We start from the raw sequence: 6,163 nt of genomic DNA, 5'->3' as shown, positions 1-6,163 counted from the left end.
TCCGTCGCCCCCCACCCCCTGCCACTAGTTAGTACTAGATTTAGTAGTTGTAGATGTTAATTCAGGGTTCATAGCTAGTACTAGATGTTGCTTAGTGAGTACTAGATTTTTAGTAGTAGTAGATGTTAATTACTAGTAGTGATGGTACTAGTTAACTAGGGTAGTATGATTAATAGTAGTTGTAGTTGAACTACTTTAGTTGTAGTTGAACTAGTTTACTAAGTAAATTAATAAACTAGTTGAACTAGTTGAATTAATAGAACTATTGTATTTTTAGTAAGATAATTAATATAACTAGTTGAACTACTTTATTTTAAGAAAGAACTAGTTTTTTTTTATTTTATAGTAAGTTTATATTTAGTAAGAACTAGTTGAATTAATAAAACTAGTTGAACATGTCATATTTGTTGTTATTTTTTAGTTTAAGCAATTATTCGGGATGTATTAGTGATAACTTATATGGTTTCAGGTGACCACCGTCGTCCCCGTCACTGACCCCCTCCGACATCCCCGCCGTCGTCCCTGTCACCGACCCCCTCCGACATCCCCGCCGTCGTCCCAGTCACCGACCCCCTCCGACATCGAGGTGAGACCAGCCAAATAACCTTGTATATCTTGTGTTGTTGCTCAAATAGGATATGTGGTTGCCCAAGTGGCCGTTCATGTTCAGTTTACATCTCCGAGTGGCCTATGTTTTGCCTGAGTGTTGATTAATTTCCGTTCTGGGAAATTTTAGGCGCTTGATATGTCCTTTTTAGCAAAGGTCATGCCGGATTTTTTCATGAATTCTGTCATGACTTGTGCTAGAATATGTACAAGTTTAATCTTTGAATTATGAACGTAGGAAATGTCGTACTCGGACGATGACAGTCTCCCGGGGGAGTGTAGCTGGTGCCACGATGATCGAGGTATGTGTGACAGGTTCGTTCAGCTGGACGAAGATCGGTGCTTCAGCCTTAAGCTCGAGGAGACCTTCGATTGTGAAAGGTTACGCAACAACGACAAGTGTTTTTTTCGTAATTAAGCATGACTTCAACTATTTCAACGTCTAATTTTCATATTTTACAATTCGACTAGCTTATCCCATGCCATGCAAGACATTATGTCTTGGAGAGGATGGGTTTTGAAGACCATGAAAATTTCAAAACAGAGAAAATACACCTAAGGACCCATCATGATACGGATTTTGAAGTAAATCTATGCAATGCTCAGAGCGTAACCCATTTTGGTTGCCAAAATTGGGAAGCACTTTGCAAAATGTATGGTTTTATGAGGGTATGATTGTCACCATGGATCTTGGTGATCCTAACATCGAGCAAGACAATATGGACATTTGGGTCCTTGTTGATACGCTTCCGATCGTACCGCTATGTGAGTTTCTCAAACATAGTCATTAACTGTTTATTTCAAAATAGTTGATAGCTTATTTCCATTGACAGCTTATTTTGATTCTTCAAAGACTGTGCGAAAGATGGTAGATAAAACCCACTACACTGATGGCACCGAATTAACGTGTAAGGAGAAAAATCATCTGATCGCATTTTGTACTCTTCTTGAGAATTACAATAACTATTATCGAACTCCTCCAAATTATGGTGAATGCGTGCCACTAGTGCATGTGTTGAACCATGGTAACTTCTTTGGAGATACCCTGGTAAGATTTTTTACTATTACGACATCCGTGCATCTTTTGCATACTTCTAAAACTAGTACATCATTGCTAACTACGAAGTTATTATTATGTTTTTCAACAGAAACTCCCGATGGATTGTGTGCCTCATTTGATGTCTCTGAATGGTCGCCTCTCAGTTCTGAACATACTGCCAGGTAAATCTAGGGAGCTCACCTGTGCATATCGGATTTCTAAAACTGGTGAACACATGATCATCAAAGAATGGAAGAAATGTATGGGCATTTGCAAGGAGGTTCTTAGAAGTAACATTCAGCGAAAGGCAAGAATTGGAGACAGGCTAATCTCCATTCTCCATAATGGAGAGTCAGGGACTATCTTGTTTTTTACTATTTTCACTTAGAAAATGTAGTAGGTCTTAATCGAATGTAGTAGGTCCTATGAGGTACAATATGTTTATTATGTGGTAATGTGTTAGAGTTGATAAGGAGGAGTACTTGTGATTACGACTAGTGACCAATTTGCTATGTGATATCATTGATGAAAACGATGATCTTGAGGAGGTGTTATATGACAATGATGTATTATGATGATAAGTTGTTAATTATATTATGATGATGATGATATTATTATATCATTGGGTGAAAGAACCGCGGATTAGTTTCAAGTGGATGGACATCCACTTGAAACTAGTCCACGGTTCTTTCACCCCGTGATGTAATAACTCATTATGATGTAAAAACAATCTCTAAATTCCTGTTGTATGAAAACTTGTATAAAGGTGTATGAATACAACATGAAATAAAAAAGAAACAAAATACTAAATAATAGTAGTAGCGCGGGAAAGGAGAAGCGCTACTACTAAATACCAGTAGCGCGGTTCTGAAGAAGCGCTACTACTAAGTCAATTTAGCAGTAGCGTGGGTCCAGGCGCGCTATTGCTAAGCATTAGCTGTAGTGCCTTATCAGTAGCGCTGCTGCCCGCGCTACTGATAGGCCTAAAACCTGCGCTGCCGGTAGGCTTTTCCCTAGTAGTGCAAGAGAGGGATAAAATTATGCACTGACATCAAGTTATCAGTTTTTAGTTACTACTAGTATTTGACATGAGTGCTTCCTTCATCCAGATTTTATGTATTTAGCTAGATTATTGTTGTGGTTGCTATGCTTCTCACATGATGAAGTATTTGGCTGCAGAATGCTAGAAGAATCCTGGTATTTTGATGCTAGAGTGGTCGAGAAAATTCGGATGACTAGAGTTGTCGAGAAAATTTGGCCTTTTGCGTCCTGGTATTTTATAATGCATTGTTACTCATGATGGAATGCTCTTGTGCTATTTGTAATAACTTGAATTCATCAGAAAGTTCAACTTATTACATTCTGCTATTGGAAGTTATATGATATTCTTGCATATTCCATTACTGGCAGCTTGCTAGTGTTGGCATATATGGTACTGTGATGAAAAGTGCCACTTTTGCTATGGTAAATTAGTAGTGCAGATGGTTCATTTCCATTCTGATTGCGAGTGACCTATGTTTTGCCGGAAATGTTGATTCATTTCCATTCCGGAAAATTTCAGGCGCTATATATGTGCACTTTCTAGCAAAGGTCATGCCGAAATTTTCCGTGAATTTCGGCATGACTTATGCTAGAAAGTTGGACATATCAAGTGCTTGAGATTTGTCGCGACGGGAGTGAAACAACATTCAGGCAAAACAAATGTCACTTTTTTTGTCATTATTCACTTTATTATATAAAGATCAATAATTAAACGACTACGACACTGAACCCTAGGAAACATGACCGACACCGATGAGGCCGGAGGTTCTCAGTCCCAATTAGGTCGAGCACACGCCTACCTCGACTTTCTGGCGGATCAGAGAGACAACAATTAGCTGGGTGTCAGGACCCCCTTGTCATGATGGACGACAATGGTGGTAGCGCCGACGCCGACACTGATACCACCAACGACACCGGCACTGAGACAGGCGCTAATGATGTTGCTAACTACAGCACAGGAGGTGGGACCTCCCAAGCCAGTGAAGGAAAGAAGGAAAATAGGACATGCCCAAATGAGCTCGGCACCAGAAGACTGGTGGTCACTGATAACCTGCAAGTATACGGGATCGCAACAGTTTTCGATAAGTAAGAGTGATGAACCTAACGAGGAGCTAAAGGTAGAATAAATATTCCCTCAAGTTCTATCGACCACCGATACAACTCTACGCACGCTTGACGTTCGCTTTACCTAGAACAAGTATGAAACTAGAAGTACTTTGTAGGTGTGAAAGGCTAGGTTTGCAAGATAATAAAGAACACGTAAATAAAAAGTAGGGGTTGCTTATATAAAGATGCAATGAAGTAAATATAGCGAGTGTGGAAAAGTGGTGGTAGGAGTTGTGAAATTGTCCCTAAGCAATTGACTACGTTACTAGACCGATAGCAAGTTTTTATGTGGGAGAGGCCCTGCTAGCATGTCATCCCTGACTTGGAATTCTACGCACTTATGATTGGAACTATTAGCAAGCAGTCCGCAACTACTAACGTTCATTAAGGTAAAACCCAACCATAGCATTAAGATATATTGGTCCCCCTTCAATCCCGTATGTATCAATTTCTATGGTAGTCTGGAGCTTCTGTCACTCTTGCCCTCCAATACATAGTCCTATCAACATACAACTAACCCTATGGTGTGATCCACGCGCGCGCTCATATGATGGGCACCATAGGACAGCAACATAACCACAAGCAAATTATATAAATCGTAGCAATTCATCAACCACCAATAGGACAATGAAAATCTACTCGGACATCATAGGATGGCAACACATCATTGGAAAATAATATGAAGCATAAAGCACCATGTTCAAGTAGAGGGTACAGCGGGTTGCGGGAGAGTGGACCGCTGTAGATAGAGGGGGGAAGGTGATGGAGATGTTGGTGAAGATGAAGGTGGTGTTGGTGAAGATCGCGGTGATGATGATGGCCCCCGACGCCGTTCCGGCGCCACCGGAAGCAAGGGGGAGAGAGCCCCCCTTCTTCTTCTTCTTCTTCCTTGACCTTCTCCCTAGATGGGAGAAGGGTTTCCCCTCTGGTCCTTGGCTCCCATGGCTTGGGAGGGGCGAGAGCCCCTCCGAGATTGGATCTATCTCTCTGTTTCTGCGTTCTAGTATTCTGCCCTGGCACCGTTTCCTTTATATTTGGAGATCCGTAACTCCGATTGGACTGAAACCTTCGCCCAGATTGTGTTCCAAAAATTAGCTTTCTTGCGGCCAAAGAAAGGCATCAACCGCCTTACATGTGGCCCACGAGATAGGGGGGGCGCCCCCCTGGAGGGGTGGCGTGGGCCACTCTCGTTGCCACCTCGGGCAGCGTTTCGCGTTGATTCTTCCTCCCAAAAATCACAAATATTCCAATATAATTCTCCATCCATTTTTATCCCGTTTGGACTCCGTTTGATATTGGGTTTCTGCGAAACATAAAACATGCAACAAACAGGAACTGGCACTGGGCACTAGATCAATATGTTAGTCCCAAAAAATAGTATAAAAGGTTGCCAAAAGTAAATGAAAGTTGTAGAATATTGGCATGGAACAATAAAATTATAGATACGACGGAGACGTATCAGTCACGGCGGTGCACCCTGGCGAGTTCGAGCCAATAGAGCCGCGGGAAGTGGCAGCGTGTTATGGCAACCAACTAGCATGCATCCTACGGGATACCGCTAACATCAACACCACGAAAATACGGAAGAATGAACATTTGAAGAAGCTACTCCTGACTAGGTTGCACACAAGATTCATGTTCCCTGGTTGGAAAGACAATGTCGACCCATGGGATGATGATGGCATGAAAAAAATCAACCACAAAGCCCTAGGGAAGTTCAGCAACACATTGAGTGCTTGGAAAACTAGGGTGAAAAGGCGATTGAAGTAGACCATGAAACCTATGCCGAGATTGTTGCAGGCAATCCAAAAATTACAATAGAGGACTTTGAAAAGTTCAAGGAGACTTGCAATGAAGAAGCTGCAAAGTCCAGGTCGAAGAGAGACAAGCAGCTGCAGGCAAAGAACATGGGGAACCACCGCCCTGCAAGTCGTGGTTACATGGGAAAGAGGCCCGTGTGGGCTAAGGAGGACGCAGAACGTGAACGTCAAGCGATCCCAGACCCATTGGCTGAGTTCACCGACAAGCAGGAGCACGACTTCATCAGGGCCCGATTCTCGTGGGACCCAAAAAAAGAACTTTTTTCACCGACGGGCCGACTAGGATATTCATGAGATTACTGGTAGTTATCCTTGTACCACCTTACATATTAGCTTCTGATCAATGAAGTCTACTACATTCTAGTCGCATTTGTAAATGATTCACGCACCATTTTGCAGAGAGGGCAACACAAGCTTGCGGCCAAAAGCGACTTGTCGACTCAGTCGTCGGCGAAGTACAAGTGGGACACTCCTTTCAACCGGGCCATGAACATAATGATGGGACACCCGACGGGCCAGCGACTGCAATATGGACCCCGGCGCCACGTGG

Source organism: Triticum aestivum, chromosome 5B (genome assembly GCF_018294505.1).
Source record: "Triticum aestivum cultivar Chinese Spring chromosome 5B, IWGSC CS RefSeq v2.1, whole genome shotgun sequence".
Lineage (NCBI taxonomy): Eukaryota > Viridiplantae > Streptophyta > Magnoliopsida > Poales > Poaceae > Triticum > Triticum aestivum.
The sequence above is the reverse complement of the archived record's forward strand: the minus strand, read 5'-3'. Positions refer to the sequence as shown.